This window comes from Diplotaxodon limnothrissa, linkage group LG12, assembly GCF_057381915.1.
Source record: "Diplotaxodon limnothrissa isolate DT_005_m linkage group LG12, D_limnothrissa_male_GT1.1, whole genome shotgun sequence".
Classification (NCBI taxonomy): domain Eukaryota; kingdom Metazoa; phylum Chordata; class Actinopteri; order Cichliformes; family Cichlidae; genus Diplotaxodon; species Diplotaxodon limnothrissa.
In genome coordinates, this window is record NC_140607.1 from 14,856,242 (window position 1) to 14,878,359 (window position 22,118).

A 22,118-nucleotide genomic window follows, 5' to 3' on the forward strand; every position below is an offset into this window, starting at 1 on the left:
CAGCGTCGTTTAAATTATACTTATTAAGCGCAGACATCCACAGAATAACATCGGAAACGTTTTCTATGGGCTCAAAATGTGGTCATAAATATTTTGTACTTGTAAATCGGTTTTGTACTTGTAAAAAAGATTTGTATGTGTAAAAAAAATTTGTGCATGCGCAAAAAAGATTTGTATGTGTAAAAAAGATTTGTGCGTGCGTAAAAAAGATTTGTATGTGTAAAAAAGATTTGTGCGTGCGTAAAAAAGATTTGTATGTGTAAAAAAGATTTGTGCGTGTGTAAAAAAGATTTGAGTGTGGACTTAGCCCAAAAAACCCCTGCAAGTTACAAATACGAATTTTGACCCTATTTTTCTTCCTTTAAACTGATTGGTCAATGTCATGTCAATCACAAATTAAACAATCCAATCAGAGAACAGATGGGTTTGGCTATCGGAGGGGCACTTTTTTGAACTGCAGGTCCTTGAAGGGTAATCTCTATCCGGTTGTTCAGTGATGACGCGACGAATCCTACTTCCGGGCCTAAAGTAGTCTGCGTTTAATATGGCTTTTGTGTTGTTAACATGTTTAATGTTATGTATTTTCTTCTATTTGATCTCAAAAAGCTCCTAAAACAGTCAGTGATCCAGGTTGACCTCCCTCGGCTTTTATTACCGCTAATCATTTATTTAAGCTCAGTTTTTAAAACCTTAGGATGTAACTACAGCCCAGCCCATGCAGCAGTATATGAATGACTAACCTCGTATTGTGGATGGATTATCTCAGTTGTTCTCCTGGCTGAAGTTTGGTCCTTTTACAGCATCCTGCCATGCGATTACATTTGTTTCTGACCACTGAGAACACTCACGTTAACTTTTATCGAGTGGAAAAAAAGTTGCCTTGTTTATATTATGCTAACATAGCTGTGTCGCTAGCGGTCACGTAGCACATCATTATATACCAGCTAGCCCAACTTCAGTAACCCTACAAACGTCACTGCTGTTTAGTTTTCTGTCTTCATTTATGCTGGAAGTGATAACAGAGCTGTACGTTTTAATTTGTTTCCAAAACCCCGCAGTCAGGACATGCTATATTGTATTTAGATAGAAGCTAGCGAGCTAACTCCCTGCTAACTTCTAACTGTCATTAAATGTCATAAATTCCGTTTTCATGGATGCCTGGATGTTAAACTCAATTGTTACACCTGGTAGAGCAGAACGCTGATCATTTTATTAAAGATAAAAGACTTTAGACAGTTTTTCAACTCTCAGTAATGCCACAGTGATCGTTTGATATATGGAGCTGCAGCGGAGTTTAGACCCAGACGCGGCTAGTGACGTCAGACTGAACAACCGGATAGGGCTTTGGAGTTGACGTCACGCCGCAATGCATTGTGGGAGCGCAGCGCCATTTTCGGGGTCTATGAATCAAAACAAACACACTGTGTTGGAACGACGACTACAAGAAAGATGCTTAAAAGCAGCTCAAAAGAGAATGAACTGTATAGAGACCGATTGCGTAAAGAGGCGAAGCAGCGGTACTTGCAGAAAATAGCGTGCATTGGAAATGTGGACCCGTATGACATATGGCCGTGGAGTAGAAACCCCGAACACCTAGCGCTATTGACGTAGCCTGACATATTTTCGTACCTTGTCTGTGGAGTCAGCGCCGTACAAGTCGTCATTCAAACAAAGGTAAGTCAGCTCGAGTACAGCGAGTGAAATGCGTTTGATTTCCCTCCAAACATTCAGATTAGTGCAGCATAAATTCATTCATGAGGGGAAATTACAGTGAGAACATGTGGAGGCTGTTAGGTGGATAACATAGTGAGTTCAGTGCATTGATGTGACATTGTCCTGAAGGATTTAGTTATTCTTTATGGTTAAAGAAATTGCACTAATTTATTCATATTTATTATAAATAATCCTAATTACACATCTTGCTTCCATGTTTGTATCCTGTGTCACTAAAAATACATTTTATTTTAGTTTTATACATTGATTAATGACCTGCAGAATTATGGAACGCCAGGACTGCCATAATGAATTAATTAAATACACCATTAAATAATTAATTAAATGTGGCAATAATTAATTAAAATTGGAATTAATTAATTAAATAAATAGTTATGACACATGTAATTAATTAATTATTGACACATTTAATTAATTATTTATGTATTTCACATTTTAATTAATTATTGACACATGTAATTAATTAATTATTGACACATTTAATTAATTATTTATGTATTTCACATTTTAATTAATTATTGACACATTTAATTAATTATTGACACATTTAATTAATTATTTAATGATATATTTATTTATTTCATTTTGGCAGTCCTGACGCCTGGCTCTCGTCATGAAATAATTTTATCTGTCAGCCTCACCCATCAAACTCAGGGGGCGGGGTTAACGCTGCCCATGCAGCTTCTCTAACATTTGATTGGTTGCCGTGCAAAGTAAGTCAAAACAGGTCGATCCTAGAAAATCGATTGCTTGTGTAGACTTGGGGCAGCCAGTTATCCCAGAATGCAGATCAAATCACAAGCAGCAATGGTGGTGGTGTAGTTTTAAAATACCCCGTTTTTCTGTCACCAGCTACACTTTTAACAGTGTTTTAGCCGCGAATGTCGCGACGTATGTCTGGTCAGGTTGTCAACATAGAACATGTTTGCAAAAGTGCTCAGATGTTTTCAGAGATTTCACTAGCTCTGCTAACAGTTAGCATGCAGAGTGCACCGAGGGGGTTACGTTAACCGGTTTGTTTACATATTCCACTCTCCGTGTTCCACATGTTGCATTCGCAGATTCTCATTTTCACCGAACGATCGTCTCTTTCCGCCTGGTCTTGTGTCTCTGTGCTTCTGTAACATAAAGAACGAGCTGACATTTTTCTCACGAAACCAGCGATCAGCTCAGCAGACCCTCAGTTTACCTGCATGCATCCTCCTCCTCATCTGTCAGCTGTTTAACACCTGCTGCTAATTCAAGAAACACGCCTAGTTACCTGGTGATAGTCACAGTTTAACTGGGCAGCCGGTGCTCGATATAACGCAATGTCAGCGCATTTTTCTGCACAAGATAAGTAAATATAGTGTTTTCCCCGAGCGCAGAGCTGCTGGAGCTCGTTTCCTTACAGAGCACTTTATAGGCGAACAGCTTTATCAGCGGCTGATGTCCAATCACCGGCACACAGCTTTCAAACCTCAGCTGAGTTTTAGCTCTCAGTGGTTAAACGCTGGACTTCATTCACTCAGGTTCTGTCTGTCGGGTCACGTTTACTTCGCTGTTTTATTTACAACTGAGCAAATCGGTTTGGCTGAGGTTAAAGTTACGTTTCATAACTGCATAGTTTCACAGACGTTTAATGGTTCACTGGCACATGTGTTAGACTGAACTATCATCTAAATATCATCTGTTTTTTAATAGTTATTCAACTGTGTTCTAAGCACCAGCTGTCTGTTAGAATGTGATTTTTTTTCTCTCTCTGTTGGCAGAGGTATAAAAATGCGCAGGAAAATCTGACATGCATGGCGAACTTCACCGACGATATTTAGGGAGGAATAAACACACATCAAACATAAATGAACCATTTGTCTGTCTCCATAATTGAGAGAATTTTCTCTTCTTATGTCAACACTCTCTCTCTCTCTCTTTTTTTTTTTTTTGCTTTTTCGGTCATGTTATGTTTACCTGTCAAAGGCTTGTTACAAACTATGAAACACATTGTGCAGACTTCTGGATGTTAGAAGAAAACTAATACTGCTCATGAATGAGACTAAAGGCAGGAAGGTGTCCTTTAAAACTAAACATGTTAATAGGACCTCCCTGTTTATATCATAGTTTATGATATAGCACGTGTATTTCAGTAATAGCCTGCTGAGGCCACTATACGTGCTGGCCTCATATCAAATGTGAAGGCAGACTGAGTCTATGTTTGACGTTTTTTATATCTAATCTTCCTGTTCAAACATTTAAACAGCAGCGAGTCTGCAGCTGAGGGAATACAAATTCAAATTGTCGGAACAGGTTTGCTCGTTTCTTGGATTCATTTGGTGATTTATTAAATGTATAACTGTTATTCTAATCTGCTGCTGGGTCTCTTACACTTTTCTTTATGCTGTATATTTTCACGTCTCTGGAATAGTTGGCAGTTAGATAGTCAGCTGGGAAACTTTGTGTTAACTCATGGAGCTGAGGATATCGTGGATATGCTGACCTCGCTGCGTGGTGTACAGAGCGAGGTCAGCATGATTAATATTCACAATAAAAATATTAGCCGAACATCATGAAGTCTGTATGTGTTTCATAGTGTCGAACAACCTTTGTACAGTTAAAGCCAGCAGTTACTACATGACGGAAACACCAACGTTATCTCTTTTATGTGTTTATACACAGGTCACGCTGATTACTGAACAAAAACCCAAAGATCAGATGTTAAACAGATTTATTTGCTCTCTCTCCTCCTTAAACATGTTTTTAATGTTAGTTATAATTCAGAATTGGCGACTGAAACACGTAGGACACATAAGAACATCAGGAAATAAAACATCGATAAATATAACCTCAGTAAAAGAAGTCAGCGGGGGTTACTACAGCTGTGTACCGGGGCCTGCGCTTTGTCGGTGGGATTGCTTGCGAGGCGAGCGGGTCTATCCCACGCTTTGCCGTGAGACTGGGCAGACATCTCCGAAATCATCGAAACACTTTTGCAAAGAGGCTGTATCTTGACAAACCGACCAGACACATGAAGATTAAACCACTACATTCTCGGCTAAAAAAATATTAAAACGGTATTTGGTAACACACAAACAGGGTTTTTCAAAGCTCAGTTCTGTTAGCTTCCACATGCCGGTTGTTGTGTGCTAGAAACAATGGCCACCAGGCCAAAGCAATGGTTTTGACTCGATCAGCGTTAACCCCGCCCCCTGAGTTTGATGGGTGAGGCTGACAGATAAAATTATTTCATGATGAGAGCCAGGCGTCAGGACTGCCAAAATGAAATAAATAAATATATCATTAAATAATTAATTAAATGTGTCAATAATTAATGAAATGTGTCAATAATTAATTAAAATGTGAAATACATAAATAATTAATTAAATGTGTCAATAATTAATTAATTAAATGTGTCAATAATTAATTAAAATGTGAAATACATAAATAATTAATTAAATGTGTCAATAATTAATTAATTACATGTGTCATAACTATTTATTTAATTAATTAATTCCAATTTTAATTAATTATTGCCACATTTAATTAATTATTTAATGGTGTATTTAATTAATTCATTATGGCAGTCCTGGCGTTCCATACAGAATATCCTTATCATATTAAGTGATTCATAATTGTCACTTTATGCTTTCTCCATCTCTAAAGTGATGACATCCTTGCATTACATACTTTAGGTTCATTTTCTGCAGGCAGGTTTCTGAAAGAGAACAGGCAGATTTACACTATAACATGCAGCGTTCTATAGATGGACACATAAAGAAATGAAAAATGACATGTACAGTGGGGCAAAAAAGTATTTAGTCAGCCACCGATTGTGCAAGTTCCCCCACTTAAAATGATGACAGAGGTCAGTAATTTGCACCAGAGGTACACTTCAACTGTGAGAGACAGAATGTGAAAGAAAAATCCATGAATCCACATGGTAGGATTTGTAAAGAATTTATTCGTAAATCAGGGTGGAAAATAAGTATTTGGTCAATAACAAAAATACAACTCAATACTTTGTAACATAACCTTTGTTGGCAATAACAGCGGTCAAACGTTTACTATAGGTCTTTACCAGGTTTGCACACACAGTAGCTGGTATTTTGGCCCATTCCTCCATGCAGATCTTCTCGAGAGCAGTGATGTTTTGGGGCTGTCGCCGAGCAACACAGACTTTCAACTCCCGCCACAGATTTTCTATGGGGTTGAGGTCTGGAGACTGGCTAGGCCACTCCAGGACTTTCAAATGCTTCTTACGGAGCCACTCCTTTGTTGCCCGGGCGGTGTGTTTTGGATCATTGTCATGTTGGAAGAACCAGCCTCGTTTCATCTTCAAAGTTCCCACTGATGGAAGGAGGTTTTGGCTCAAAATCTCACGATACATGGCCCCATTCATTCTGTCCTTAACACGGATCAGTCGTCCTGTCCCCTTGGCAGAAAAACAGCCCCATAGCATGATGTTTCCACCCCCATGCTTCACAGTAGGTATGGTGTTCTTGGGATGCAACTCAGTATTCTTCTTCCTCCAAACACAACGAGTTGAGTTTATACCAAAAAGTTCTACTTTGGCTTCATCTGACCACATGACATTCTCCCAATCCTCTGCTGTATCATCCATGTGCTCTCTGGCAAACTTCAGACGGGCCTGGACATGCACTGGCTTCAGCAGCGGAACACGTCTGGCACTGCGGGATTTGATTCCCTGCCGTTGTAGTGTGTTACTGATGGTGACCTTTGTTACTTTGGTCCCAGCTCTCTGCAGGTCATTCACCAGGTCCCCCCGTGTGGTTCTGGGATCTTTGCTCACCGTTCTCATGATCATTTTGACCCCACGGGATGAGATCTTGCGTGGAGCCCCAGATCGAGGGAGATTATCAGTGGTCTTGTATGTCTTCCATTTTCTGATGATTGCTCCCACAGTTGATTTTTTCACACCAAGCTGCTTGCCTATTGTAGATTCACTCTTCCCAGTCTGGTGCAGGTCTACAATACTTTTCCTGGTGTCCTTCGAAAGCTCTTTGGTCTTGCCATGGCGGCGTTTGGAGTCTGACTGTTTGAGGCTGTGGACAGGTGTCTTTTATACAGATGATGAGTTCAAACAGGTGCCATTCATACAGGTAACGAGTGGGGGACAGAAAAGCTTCTTACAGAAGACGTTACAGGTCTGTGAGAGCCAGAGATTTTCCTTGTTTGAGGTGACCAAATACTTATTTTCCACCCTAATGTACGAATAAATTCTTTACAAATCCTACCATGTGGATTCATGGATTTTTTTTTCACATTCTGTCTCTCACAGTTGAAGTGTACCTCTGGTGCAAATTACTGACCTCTGTCATCATTTTAGGTGGGGGAACTTGGACAATCGGTGGCTGACTAAATACTTTTTTGCCCCACTGTATGTGCTAACTTTCTAAACACTTTGTTACATTTATGATAAAGTAGATTAAACACATTTACGTCGGCCTTGGCTCATAGTTCTTGTCTTTAAATGAACTTTGTGTGTGCTCAGGTCCTGCACTCTCAAAGACTGAATGAACCAGCATTGCAGCCATGGGTCACTGTGAGCATCACAGGGAAGGTTGAAGCCGCCCACTGCACCTGTATGGCCGGAGTCGCAGAGACCTGCAGCCATGTCGCTGCTCTTCTGTTTAATGTAGAAGCAGCAGTGTTGATCTGTGGCACAAGGACTGTTACAGATGAACCTGCATACTGGGTTTTGCTGGGTAATGTGACCAAGATACAGCCAGAGGTTAGCCATAAGATGGACTTCTCCTCTTCAGCTGCCTAAAAAAAGGCTCTTGATCAAAACATAAACAGACCATCTGTAGTGACAGGTAAAAGGAGCCGTCCTCAAAAAAGAAAACTCCCACCTGCTACTGTGGAGGAGTTGTCACTGCTATAATGCCATAATGTTTTATCTAGGGGTCTAGATTTATGCCTGAAGTGCACTGCCGTGTAAATAATTTGCATTTACTGAATATGTACTGACTGAGTCACACTGTTCAAATGTTGAATAAAGAAACAAACTAATTTTTGCCTCTTTTTTTATTTTATTAAAACCACTTTATAGAACATCACATCAGTAACAGTGTAAAATCCATGTCATTTATAGTTTACAAATGACAAAATGTTTACACAAAACCATGAGTGTTTACATGATATCACCCACTACTAACATTACTTTATTTACTGTATCTTTTGAAAAAATAACAGCACAAGACTTAAGAACATTTATCAGAAGCAGGTTTCATTCTTCCCTGGTTTTATTATCACACTGTTCACCAAACGCAGCAAACCTTCACCATCTTATCCAGGAGGGTCAACTCTTCACCCTCACATGGGAGAAGTAATCTGATTGGCATGGTGATGTTTGAAGCAGGTCCCTTGTGTAGCGCTGGGACCCAGTCATGATGTTTCATCCATTTCATCGGCTGGTTTGCTGCAATAATGCCAAATAATTAGCAACTCTATAAATAGAAGGTAGTTCTGCAAAATCACTCAGTAGGATGTTTGTTCTAATTTGCTATGACCTCAGAGTGCATTGAAAATGAAACTAATAGGCTATAAAGAGTGATATGAACATATTTAGAACTTACCGGAATGAAAATGTCTGGAGCACCAACAGATATTTGGAGATGGAAGAGAACTGCACGTCAGCTCGTCTCACAGCTGCTATCCAGGCTAGACGCCTTCGTTTGGTAACATCGATACACGAGCTGCCTCATGTTGCTTCCAGGTTGGGAAAGAATGAAAAGATAAACCCTTTTCAAGCTTATTCTCTTGCCGGTGTTGTGCAATCGAACATTGCAGCCGACCACACAGCAAATACGAACCATGGCTGTTGTGTGTGCCTTCGCTCCCTTTTCACTTGCGCTAGACCCCCAAAATGGCGGATTGGGCCAAAATCCTTTCCACGCCCACCCCCGTGACATCACGCTCCAAAGCCCTATATAAATATCCGATAGCAGTTAGGTCCCCTTACTTTCAGCAGCTGTTGAAAGGATAAAGTTGTGGTATGTCAGTGGTTAGAAATACCATTATTACTTTAGGATTAGTTTAACACAACGTCAGGGCTGACCCGGGACCATTGCTGTGAGTCACAGCGCGCAGCATAAAAGTCCCTTCACATCGGATGCAGGATGTGCTGCTAATGCTAATTGCTAACTAAAAGCAAAGGATCCAGAATTTGTTGCTGGCTGCTGAGCTCTGTGGGTTTTTGCAGCAGCTCTACCTGTACTAGATGCACCTGCTCCTTGTTGTTTTTATCGCTGACTTTATGTGAACTACAAGAGTTTCTGTTTTTTTTGCTAGTTCTTCAAATGTTCAATAAAAACATGTATGCTAATTCATAACGAAGAAAGCTTTGTAATGAAGACTGTCATTTCCAAAACACTGCCCCCCCCCTGCCTCCGCAGCACTGTTGAAAAGGCTGCGGAAGTCCCTGTATTAAACACGTAGTCCTGTGACACAAAAATCACCAAACTCGGACGACCACAGACTGTTTTCCTTCGTGGTGATGAAGGAAAACGCTGGGTTGGCATGTAAAAGGGCATTTATTCCCTTCAAAGACCTGCAGTTCAAAAAAAGCGCCCCTCCGACAGCCAAACCCATCTGTTCTCTGATTGGATTGTTACATTTGTGATTGACGACATTCACCAATCAGATGAAAGGAAGAAAAATGGGGTCAAAATTCGTAGTTGTAACTTGCAGGGTTTTTTTGGCTAAGTCCACACACAAATCTTTTTTACGCACACACAAATCTTTTTTACACACACAAATCTTTTTTACAAGTACAAAACCGATTTACAAGTACAAAATATTTATGACCGCATTTTGAGCCCATAGTTTTCCGTTCAAGTATGCTTTTTAATACGATGAAGGAAGCGCAGAGAAGGTACTATTTTAGTCCTCCTGTACTCTTTTTGCGAGTAGGTGTGACAACCAATGACAGTTTTCTACTGTCATTGGCAATAACACGTACTTTTATTTTTGGGGGGAGGAGGGGGTGACAGAGATTGAAACTTTACTGATAAATTCTCCAAGTAAAAAAATACCATCCATCCATCCATTCGCTTCCGCTTATCCTTTTCAGGGTCGCGGGGGGCGCTGGAGCCTATCCCAGCTGTCATAGGGCGAGAGGCAGGGTACACCCTGGAAAAAAATACCAGCGTCCACAAATGTCACCTTTTTTTTTAAAATATTAAACTTTATTAAGAAACAGTATACAGAACATGTATACAATTAGTACAAAATTAACATATGCCAGGGGGTGTGATACAAAGAATAACAAACATTCAAATAATTTGTAATTACTACAAATAGTAATAGTTTTCATAGCCTTTTTGTTAAGTGATCCACTAATCAATTTTATGTAACATAAAACATCATTATAGTAATGTTTAAAATTAGGTTTTTTGTTACTGTATTTGCATTTGTGAAAATAAAATTTAGCTAAGATAACTAACAAGTTTATTATAAAGTAAACATCTTCTTTTTTTTTTGCCTTCGAAAGAAACAAAATACAACATTTTCCCATTTCACAGTAAAGTCTTTATATAGATGTCCAGCAATGAATCTACTGAAGTCTTTCCAAAATGTTCTAGCATATGAACAGATCCAGAAGAGGTGTTGCACAGTCTCAGGATGGCTTCCACAAAATCCACAGTTCACATTTATGTCCCTTTTGAACTTTGTCATGTAATGATTAGCAGGATACAATTTATGCAGTATTTTAAATGAAACTTCCTTCACTTTATTCGTTACCAGATACTTGTTAGGAATTGTCCATACTCTTTTCCAGTTAATGTCACTGACAAAGAAATTCCAATAAGAGACCACATGTGGGATACCACAAATGTCACATGACAACCTTTAGGGCATTAGAGTTGACGTCACGCCGCAATGCATTATGGGAGAGCAGCACCATTTTAGCAGGCCATGAATCACAACAAACACACTGTGTTGGAAGGAAGATTGCTACAAATCATACTTATATATATATATATATATATATATATAAAAACACCCAATACATGAGCGGGACACAGAAAGGAATTGGCAAGAATACCAGAGGCGCAAAACACCAGCTACTGGTAGACAGAACAATCAGCCGAGACTGCAAGACCAGACTGACAAACCTGTGCACTGCCTGGATTGATTACAAGAAGGCCTATGACTCAATGCCCCACAGCTGGATACTGGAATGCCTAGAATTGTACAAGATCAATGGGACCCTAAGAGCCTTCATCAGGAACTCAATGGGGATGTGGCGTACAACACTAGAGGCCAACTCCAAGCCCATAGCACAAGTCACCATCAAGTGCGGGATCTACCAAGGAGATGCTCTGTCCCCACTGCTGTTCTGCATAGGCCTGAACCCCCTCAGTGAGATCATTAACAAGACTGGCTACGGATACCGACTATGGAACGGAGCAGTTGTCAGCCACCTCCTGTACATGGATGACATCAAGCTGTATGCCAAGAGTGAACGAGACATCGATTCACTGATCCACACTACCAGGCTATACAGCAATGACATTGGAATGTCGTTCGGACTGGAGAAGTGTAGTCGGATGGTATCAAAGAGAGGGAAGGTAGTCAGAACTGAGGGGATTGAACTACCAGAAGGCAACATTGCAGACATAGAGGACAGTTACAAGTACCTGGGGATCCCGCAGGCAAATGGGAACCATGAAGAGGCCGCTAGAAAGGCTGCAACCACCAAGTACCTGCAGAGGGTCAGGCAAGTCCTGAGGAGTCAGCTGAATGGTAAGAACAAGATCCGGGCCATCAACACGTACGCCCTGCCCGTGATCAGGTACCCTGCTGGGGTAATAGGCTGGCCAAAGGAGGAGATAGAAGCCACTGACATAAAGACAAGAAAGCTCCTTACCATGCATGGAGGGTTTCACCCCAAGTCCAGCACCCTGAGGCTGTACGCTAAGCGGAAGGAAGGGGGCCGGGGACTGGTGAGTGTCAGCACCACAGTCCAGGATGAGACAAGGTACATCCAAGAATACATTGGGAAGATGGCCCCAACTGACCGAGTGCTCAGTGAATACCTCAGGCAGCAGAAACCCAAGAAAGAGGAGGGAGACGAGGAACCATCATGGAAGGACAGGCCCCTGCACGGTATGTACCACCGGCAGATAGAGGAGGTGGCTGATATCCAGAAATCCTACCAGTGGCTGGACAAAGCTGGACTGAAAGACAGCACAGAGGCACTAATCATGGCAGCACAAGAACAAGCTCTGAGTACAAGATCCATAGAGGCTGGGGTCTATCACACCAGGCAAGACCCCAGGTGCAGGCTGTGTAAAGATGCCCCAGAGACAATCCAGCACATAACAGCAGGGTGCAAGATGCTAGCAGGCAAGGCATACATGAAACGCCATAACCAAGTGGCCGGCATAGTGTACAGGAACATCTGTGCCGAGTATAACCTGGAAGTCCCGAGGTCAAAATGGGAGATGCCCCCAAGGGTGGTGGAGAATGACCGAGCTAAGATCCTGTGGGACTTCCAGATACAGACGGACAAAATGGTGGTGGCTAACCAACCGGACATAGTGGTGGTAGACAAACAGAAGAAGACGGCCGTAGTGATCGATGTAGCGGTTCCGAATGACAGCAATATCAGGAAGAAGGAACACGAGAAGCTGGAGAAATACCAAGGGCTCAGAGAAGAGCTCGAGAGGATGTGGAGGGTGAAGGTAATGGTGGTCCCCGTGGTAATCGGAGCACTAGGTGCGGTGACTCCCAAGCTAGGCGAGTGGCTCCAGCAGATCCCGGGAATAACATCGGAGATCTCTGTCCAGAAGAGCGCAGTCCTGGGAACAGCTAAGATACTGCGCAGGACCCTCAAGCTCCCAGGCCTCTGGTAGAGGACCCGAGCTTGAAGGATAAACCGCCCGCAGGGGCGTGCTGGGTGTTTTTTTATATATATATATATATATATATATAATATATATATTGTGGCGAGCTCAGACAAGGAGGAGACGGAGGTATCGTTTGGTCTTGCTTCCCGTGAGCTAGCCAGGGAGCACAGCCGTTTATTGACATCTGCAGAAGAACACTGCCGCTAGCTAACTGCTCAGCGCGGCAACAGCACAGCAACAACAACAACAACACACAGGGCGCCCTCTGACCCCGGAAGGACACACTGTCGCAGTGAGAGGGCGTCACCCGTCACTATAGCAACATAAACAAAACATAACTGTACAAACAGAACCCCAAACAGCCCTGACCCGCTACATAGCCCCCACCTAAGGGGTCAGTCGTCCCCGACGACCCCATTACCCCACACAAAGTCCTGCAAATGTCCAGGTGCCTTCTGTTGGCGCACCGGCCGGTCACGACCGGCGGGGGAAAAGTCACTCGGGTCAGAACATGGGGTGCCACCACCATCCCCTGCCCCGGCGTCTGCCGGAGCGAGCGATCGGTATGGTGAGAGCCTGTCCCGGTGCAACACCACCATGGGCCCGCTCCTCCTGTCGCAGGCAGTAGCGGCACTCAACGACTACGCAGGGCCGTCTGGAGAGGGCATCAGCATTGCCATGCTGTCGACCTGCCCGATGCTGGATCTCGAAGTCATAGGACTCCAGCCAGCGGGCCACCTGCCCTTCTGGGTGTTTGAAGTTCAGGAGCCAAGTCAGAGATGCATGGTCAGTGCGCAGGAGGAACCGGCAGCCGTGCAGATATGGCTGGAAGTGCCGCACCGCTAGCACTACGGCCAGCAGCTCCCGCCGCGTCACGCAGTAGTTCCTCTCGGCTCACCCCAAGGCACGACTGAAGTACGCCACCACCCGTTCTCCAGCCTCGTCCTGCTGGGAAAGGACCGCCCTGACTCCTACATTGCTAGCATCAGTGTCTACAATGAAAGGTTGCCGGGCATCGGGGTAGGCCAGGACTGGGGCTCTGGTGAGGGCCTCCTTCAGCTGTGCAAAAGCAGCAGCACAGGCCTCCCCCCAGCCAAACAGCTGTCCCTTGTCAGTCAGGCGGTGGAGGGGGCTGGCCATCGTCACGAACCCCTTGATGAACCAACGGTAGTAGGAGGCTAGGCCCAGGAAGCTCCGCAGTTCTTGGACGTTCGAGGGAGTCGGCCAGTCCCGGACCGCAGCCACTTTTGCGGGGTCAGTGGCGACACCTCGAGCGCTGATCACATGGCCCAAGAACGTGGTCTCTCTCGCCAACAGCCGGCATTTTGCGGGGTTGAGCCGCAGCCCAGCTCGTCGGATGGCACTCAAGACCTCGCTCAGATGAGACAGTGCACTGTCGAAGTCGCCACCGTGCACCAACAGGTCATCCAGGTACACAACGCAGCGGCTACGAGGGATATCCACGAGCACCCTCTCCATCAGCCTCTCAAACGTCGCTGGTGCATTGCAGAGCCCAAATGGCATGACCCTGAACTGCCACAGCCCCTGTCCAATGGTGAATGCAGTCTTAGGTCTTGCGTCAGGGGCTAGCTCCACCTGCCAGTAACCGCTGCGTAGGTCGAGGGAGCTGAACCAACTAGAGCCGGTAACGTAATCTAGGGCGTCGTCGATCTGCGGCAGCGGGTACGAGTCCTTCTTGGTGACTGCATTGAGACGGCGAAAGTCCACGCAGAACCTCGGGCTGCCATCCTTCTTCCCCACCAGAACCACGGGTGCCGCCCATGGGCTATTGGACGGCTCGATCACCCCAGCCGCAGCCATCTCACGGATCTTCTCTTCCGCTACTTGCCGTTTTGAGAGGGGCAGCCGGTGTGGGCGCAGACGGATGGGCTGAGCAGAGCCGGTGTCGATGGTGTGCTGGACCAGACTCGTCTGCCTACAGGGAGTGCAGAATTATTAGGCAAATGAGTATTTTGTCCATATCATCCTCTTCATGCATGTTGTCTTACTCCAAGCTGTATAGGCTGGAAAGCCTACTACCAATTAAGCATATTAGGTGATGTGCATCTCTGTAATGAGAAGGGGTGTGGTCTAATGACATCAACACCCTATATCAGGTGTGTATAATTATTAGGCAACGTCCTTTCCTTTGGCAAAATGGGTCAAAAGAAGGACTTGACAGGCTCAGAAAAGTCAGAAATAGTGCGATATCGTGCAGAGGGATGCAGCAGTCTCAAAATTGCAAAGCTTCTGAAGCGTGATCATCGAGCAATCAAGCGTTTCATTCAAAATAGTCAACAGGGTCGCAAGAAGCGTGTGGAAAAACCAAGGAGCAAAATAACTGCCCATGAACTGAGAAAAGTAAAGCGTGCAGCTGCCAAGATGCCACTTGCCACCAGTTTGGCTATATTTCAGAGCTGCAACATCACTGGAGTGCCCAAAAGCACAAGGTGTGCAATACTCAGAGACATGGCCAAGGTAAGAAAGGCTGAAAGACGACCACCACTGAACAAGACACACAAGCTGAAACGTCAAGACTGGGCAAAGAAATATCTCAAGACTAATTTTTCTAAGGTTTTATGGACTGATGAGTGTGAGTCTTGATGGGCCAGATGGATGGGCCCGTGGCTGGATTGGTAAAGGGCAGAGAGCTCCAGTCCGACTCAGACGCCAGCAAGGTGGAGGTGGAGTACTGGTTTGGGCTGGTATCATCAAAGATGAGCTTGTGGGGCCTTTTCGGGTTGAGGATGGAGTCAAGCTCAACTCCCAGTCCTACTGCCAGTTTCTGGAAGACACCTTCTTCAAGCAGTGGTACAGGAAGAAGTCTGCATCCTTTAAGAAAAACATGATTTTCATGCAGGACAATGCTCCATCACACGCGTCCAAGTACTCCACAGCGTGGCTAGCAAGAAAGGGTATAAAAGAAGAAAAACTAATGACATGGCCACCTTGTTCAGCGGATCTGAACCCCATTGAGAACCTGTGGTCCATCATCAAATGTGAGATTTACAAGGAGGGAAAACAGTACACCTCTCTGAACAGTGTCTGGGAGGCTGTGGTTGCTGCTGCACGCAATGTTGATGGTGAACAGATCAAAACACTGACAGAATCCATGGATGGCAGGCTTTTGAGTGTCCTTGCAAAGAAAGGTGGCTATATTGGTCGCTGATTTGTTTTTGTTTTGTTTTTGAATGTCAGAAATGTATATTTGTGAATGTGGAGATGTTATATTGGTTTCACTGGTAAAAATAAATAATTGAAATGGGTATATATTTGTTTTTTGTTAAGTTGCCTAATAATTATGCACAGTAATAGTCACCTGCACACACAGATATCCCCCTAAAATAGCTAAAACTAAAAACAAACTAAAAACTACTTCCAAAACCATTCAGCTTTGATATTACTGAGCTTTTTGGGTTCACTGAGAACATGGTTGTTGTTCAATAATAACATTATTCCTCAAAAATAGAACTTGCCTAATAATTCTGCACTCCCTGTACAGTCTTTGTCACTGGCGGCAAAGATGTCCACATTCTCGTGCAGGTTATATATATATATATATATATATATATATATATATATATATATATATACATACATATATATATATATATATATATATATATATATATATATATATATATATATATATATATATATATATATATATATATATATATATTAGGGGTGCAACGATACACAAAATTCACGGTTCGGTTCGGTTCGATACTTTGGTGTCACGGTTCAATATTTTTTCGATACAAAAAAAATGTTCATGCCTTTTTAATTTGTCATTTATTAAAATTATAAATATATATTTTAACTCAAAAGTACAGTTTTTAAATTTAATGTTGCTGAAACAAAAGTAATTAAAAAAATTAATATATCTCAGGGCTCTCAAAATTTCAAAATCCCTGGTAGCCCTTCGGGCAGGGACTCTTCAGTTTTTGGTAGCCCAAAATAAATGTAAGTAGCCCGAATAAAAAAGAGAGCAATTTTTTGATTGATGTTTTGTTTCCTTTACAATATTATACTTTAATGTATAATATTGTAAAGGGAACAAAACATTAATCAAAACATTGTTGAAAAACAAATTACAACATTGTATAAAAATTACAATCATCAACTCAAATACTTGGTTGTAATTGAACAGAAATTTCTATGAACTTGTAAGAACTGTGTAGGACATGAATCAGTCTGTGTCAGATCCTGAATTTGAAATTTCCGCTGAAGTCACGGGTAAGAAACAAGTGGAACCAAGATCTAGGCCATTTGCTTTTTGAAGTTTGCAAAGACTGCTAAATTTTGCCAGTGGTAGTTCACTCTTTGCAACATAGTACGCTGTTATAAACAGATTTTTCAGGTTTATTTTTAGTATGTTATTTGCAATTGGTGTTTGTTCTGGGAAAGATATTGCAGACTGAGCAATAATGCATTTCTTGCATTTCTCATGGCTTCTAATGGGGGCCTTTCTTAAAATGACTGGTCCCAGTAACAAAGGCGCTTGTCGACTCAGAAATCGAGAGAAAACCAACAACACACCCGGCAGAACATTATGTTATTTACACGGGTGCACATAAGTGGTCCGCATGTGCGCATTCGCTGTCAAAATAAAAGACGCGCACCAGATAAGAAGTTGCAACGCGCGTTTGCGTCCATATAAAAAGCACTGTTTTTGTCCGCTAGAGTGGGATTTTCACGGCACATTCTGCACCACATCTCTGTGCATTCATCATTTGTTTGAAGCCAGCTCACCTCCTGCAACCACTTTTCCGAGAATACCCGCTTCTTTTGTGGTTCGGACTCCTTCTGACATTTCTTTAGAGGTGGAGGAACACCAAAGTAATTGCTTAAAGGAGCTTCTTCGACATCTTTAAGAGTTTTAAACAAATGTCTGTCCTCCTCCAGAAAATCTTATGTATGCAAACACGCGTTGCAACTTCATATCTTGTGCGCGTTTTTGGGGTTTTTTTTGACAGCGAATGCGCACCTGCAGACCACTTATGTGCAGCCCCAGTTATATAGCTCGTCATATTGCAGCCACAGAAATTCTTTTGTCCATGAAACCATAAAGCTGCACTTTCTTTTTGCCTTATAGTCTGATTTGTCATAACTTTTCCGTTTTGTGGTAAGCTTTTCTTTGGCTGTCACTTCTTCACCCTGACTTGTCTTATTTGGCTCAGCAGAACTAAAATATATATCCTGCTGCTTTTACACACACACACATAACGGTCAGCGATTCTCTGCGCGATCAACCTCTCATATGTTTAAGCTTGCTGCGGGAGATTTCACTTGTCATGTTTGCATAGTAAGCTAACGATTGATAAGACGATGTCAGAGGAATTGGTGCACAAATTATCATCACTCACAGATCAGTGCTGTCGCTCTCTATACACAGTTCGCGCGATTGCAAAGTGAAAGCAAAAAACAAGCGCAAATTCAAATGCGATTTCAATATGTCACATATTGACAGTGGCTCACCGATGCCAATGACATAATTACCCAGCTACATTTCCGAAAGAATGCAAAAGCATTGACATATATTTTTCCTTCCTACAATAGCCCGACGGGCAGGGCAGAGATAGATTTTGGTAGCCCGACTGGAAAAATCGCTAGCCCCGGGACATCGGGCTAGCGATTTTGCAAGCCCTGTATCTGATTGAGGAATCACTCATCTTTGGAAAAGAGAGTTTATTACAGAGAAATGTCTCTTTCCAAAATAAAAGCTATACTATCCGCTTCTTCTGGGCTATATTCTCAGCAGTATATTGTAGCGGGTCAGGGCTGTTCGGGGTTCTGTTTGTACAGTTATGTTTTGTTTATGTTGCCATAGTGACGGGTGACGCCCTCTCGCTGCGACGGTGTGTCCTTCTGGGGTCAGAGGGCGCCTTGTGTGTTGTTGTTGTTGTTGCTGTGCGGTTGCCGCGCTGAGCAGTTAGCTAGCGGCAGTGTTCTTCTGCAGATGTCAATAAACGGCTGTGCTCCCTGGCTAGCTCACGGGAAGCAAGACCAAACGACACCTCCGTCTCCTCGTTGTCTGAGCTCGCCACATTGGTGTCAGAAGTGGGATGATGGTGGCACCCCATGTTCTGACCCGAGTGACTTTTCCCCCGCCGGTCGTGACCGGCCGGTGCGCCAAAAGAAGGCACCTGGACATTTGCAGGACTTTGTGTGGGGCAATGGGGTCGTCGGGGACGACTGACCCCTTAGGTGGGGGCTGTGTAGCGGGTCAGGGCTGTTCGGGGTTCTGTTTGTACAGTTATGTTTTGTTTATGTTGCCATAGTAACGGGTGACGCCTTCTCGCTGCGACGGTGTGTCCTTCCGGGGTCAGAGGGCGCCCTGTGTGTTGTTGTTGCTGTGCGGTTGCTGCGCTGAGCAGTTAGCTAGCGGCAGTGTTCTTCTGCAGATGTCAATAAACGGCTGTGCTCCCTGGCTAGCTCACGGGAAGCAAGACCAAACGATACCTCCGTCTCCTCCTTGTCTGAGCTCGCCACAATATTAAACATATCAGGTCCCCATAAGGAGAATCATGTGCTAACGGCTGTCTAAATGACTCGGGTAAAGTTTGTAGCATGCATGCTTGTTGTTTTTTGTGCTTCCACTTGTCTTTGCACTAGGATGATGTCGGCGTAAATGTGCAGTCATATTCGTTGTGTTCCCACTAGTGCTGTCAGCGTTAATCTCGTTGAAATGACGTTAACGTCACAACACGGCAAATCTCCGTTAACGAGCTACCCCTGCGTGGGGCTAGACGGCCAACACGTTAACGAGCTAACTGTGCTAACACACTAGTTCCCACCCATGTAATTGAGCATTGCGTGGCACATCCAACATACTGTTTTACTTTAGTCCATGACGCGCTTACCTTCAGGGTCATACCTCACATGAAAACCAAAATAATTCCAAACGCCAGATCTGAATGAGGGTGGGGGAGGTTCAATTTGCCATGTTGCAAGGAGAGCTTAACTTCTGTCTCGCTAGCTTGCCCTGCGCTCTTCCTTCTGACAATGCTGTCTGTGTTGAATGCTCAGTGGATCTGCGCTCGACAGTGCAGCCTAGGCGGAGTAGTCGAACGCAGATTCACTGAGCGCTCAACACAGACAGCATCGTCAGAAGGAAAGTTGATAAAATAAATTACAAATTTTGTATTGTTCATACATATGCGTACCGAACCGAAAGCACTGTATCGAACGGTTCAATATCGATACAAGTATCGTTGCACCCCTAATATGTATATGTGTATATATATCAGGGCTCTAGAGTGCGACCAATTTGGTCGCAAATGCGACCAAATTTTTCAGTGGTGCGACTAAAAATAAATATTTGGTCGTACAGGTGCGACCAACTGTTCCGGTAACAAAAAAAAAAAATCTCTGTAACTCTCCGTGTGGTCAACAACAGACACACATTATGCCCCTATCGTGGACTAAACCAATCAGAGATAGTCAGGGGCGGGACCTCTCTGATTGGCCGTGGTCCAGTTGAAAGTGCAGGTGGAAGAGAGAGGTGAGTAGCTTGAATAAAGCGATATCAATTCATTAACGGATTCCACACAAAGACCTAAACACGGAGCGGACCCAACACATCAGAATCAGCTTCGTCTTTCTCGGCTTTCTCACCCGACGGCCTGAACACTACACGCTGTCGGAGCTTAGCGATTCTTCGGGTCCGCGCTGTGTTTACGTCTTTTTGCGCTGATTCTGAGCTGCAGGTTTTGCCTCTCTCCAACCAAAATTCACCGAGCCTGCAGCAAAAGAAGCAGCAAACTGCGCTTCACATTTGATCAATGTCGTCATGAATTCCCTCTGACTTTTGCTGTTTTGCTTCCACCACGATAAAAATCACACTTCCTGCACAGCTCTCTCTCTCTCTGTACTTCAGGAACAGTTTCCCGTCTCAAATCTGTTTTCTGCATTATTCATTCGCTTATTACCCACCAGTCTAGCGTTGTTTACAGCGCTTTTTCTTTTTTCACTTAAATGACCTCGGACAAGAAAGCCTAATTTCTGCTGTTCAATACTGAAGAAATTTAAATTTCTTAAAATTATGCAAAATTGCAGAATATTTTTAAGGTTATCTGCTATAAAAAGCCAGACCAGGAAAATCTCCTTCATGTTTTCCTGTGTTTTATTCTCAGTTACTTTCACACAAAGGCATCTGCTGTGATTTTCACAATTCTGATGAAGTCTCATGTGTATCAGTACTGATAAATGATCAGAATTATAATATTTCTGACTGTCTGAGGCTAAATTGAATCAAATCAGGACTTTGAGAACCGGAATTGAATGGATTATAGAAATCAGTGATGATACTCAGCCCTAGTGAGCAGCCTAGGCCTGAGAGAAGTGGATGTACTGTAGCTGTGGGTAATAAGAAAAGATGAAAAGAACTATTGATAACTTTTTTGTTAAGGCCTGATCTGTCTGAAATTCATAGCCAGTGCTCTGACACGGTGCCATCAATCTTTGAATGCTGAAAAAGCACAGTGTATCCAGAAAACACATTATATGCTGCAGTAAATGCACTGCCCAAGTGTCCCCTCTCCCCACGGCCTTTCAGCAGCAGACAGCAGCAAACAGGTCGTCAGAGGAGGCCAAGATGATGATTAAGTTTTTAACATTTTCTACAATATTGACAAAGCACTTTAAGCACAAGTTTGTTAGTTAATAATTTAGAAATTAATATTGTCTGTATGGACTTCCCCCCCAAAGAAAGTGCACATGTAAAACTGCGGTGTTAAGCGATGCGGTTGAAAAATTTGAGTGCGCCTAACTTTTGTGCTGGTACGCCTAAATTTTTAAAGTTAGGCGTACCGGTGCGCCCATGTCAAAAAGTTAGTCTAGAGCCCTGTATATATATATATATATATATATATATATATATATATATATATATATATATATATATATATGTATGTGTGTGTGTGTGTGTGTGTGTGTGTGTGTGTGTGTATAAACTTTGTATTTCAGTTTGTGATGATTGTGTTCTCTTTGTGATTACAGGAGCTGTCCTCACATACCCAGGATCTGAAGCAGACAGATCATCCAACATCTTCACATGTTAACTGCAAAATTAACTGATGAAAACAGTACAAAGGTTAAAGTACCACATGTGCTGTCAGTGAAAGCTGCAGCTCTTTTATTGATAAAGTTAAAGACAAAAAGTCAAAAGGATTAATCACCCCTATAACTGTGTCACTATATATCAGCATTAACAGGACCTCAGTTTGGTGTTTCAGAGAGCTGCTCATCTCAGACCTGCACATCTTCCGTTTTAAACACTCGATGTACTCAGCTGCATGATGAGCACATTTGATTTTCTCTGACACAATTAAATAAAACCTGATGAAGGTCAAAGGTCGTCACTTGTGATCAAACTTGTGATCTGGAATTTTTCACAGTTTTTTGAAGATAGTGTGTTATTTACTATAAAGTAATTCAGAGTTATTCATACCATAGTAACCAGAGAGGATCATATATTTTTAAATATATAACTTTCTACAGGACTGAATATAATATCTTTATGTAAAAGTC

The 22,118-nt window shown here is 43.0% G+C and overlaps 1 long non-coding RNA gene across 1 annotated transcript in view; it reads left to right on the forward strand.

Annotated features, from left to right (window-relative positions):
• The window catches only part of LOC146621011 (uncharacterized), a 38,925-nt gene extending 17,049 nt beyond the window's left edge, over positions 1 to 21,876 (forward strand). The window contains exon 3 of the long non-coding RNA XR_014906612.1: positions 21,588 to 21,876. This is a non-coding gene — a long non-coding RNA (uncharacterized LOC146621011). The remainder of the gene's footprint in view (positions 1 to 21,587) is intronic.
• The last annotated feature ends 242 nt before the right edge of the window (positions 21,877 to 22,118 follow it).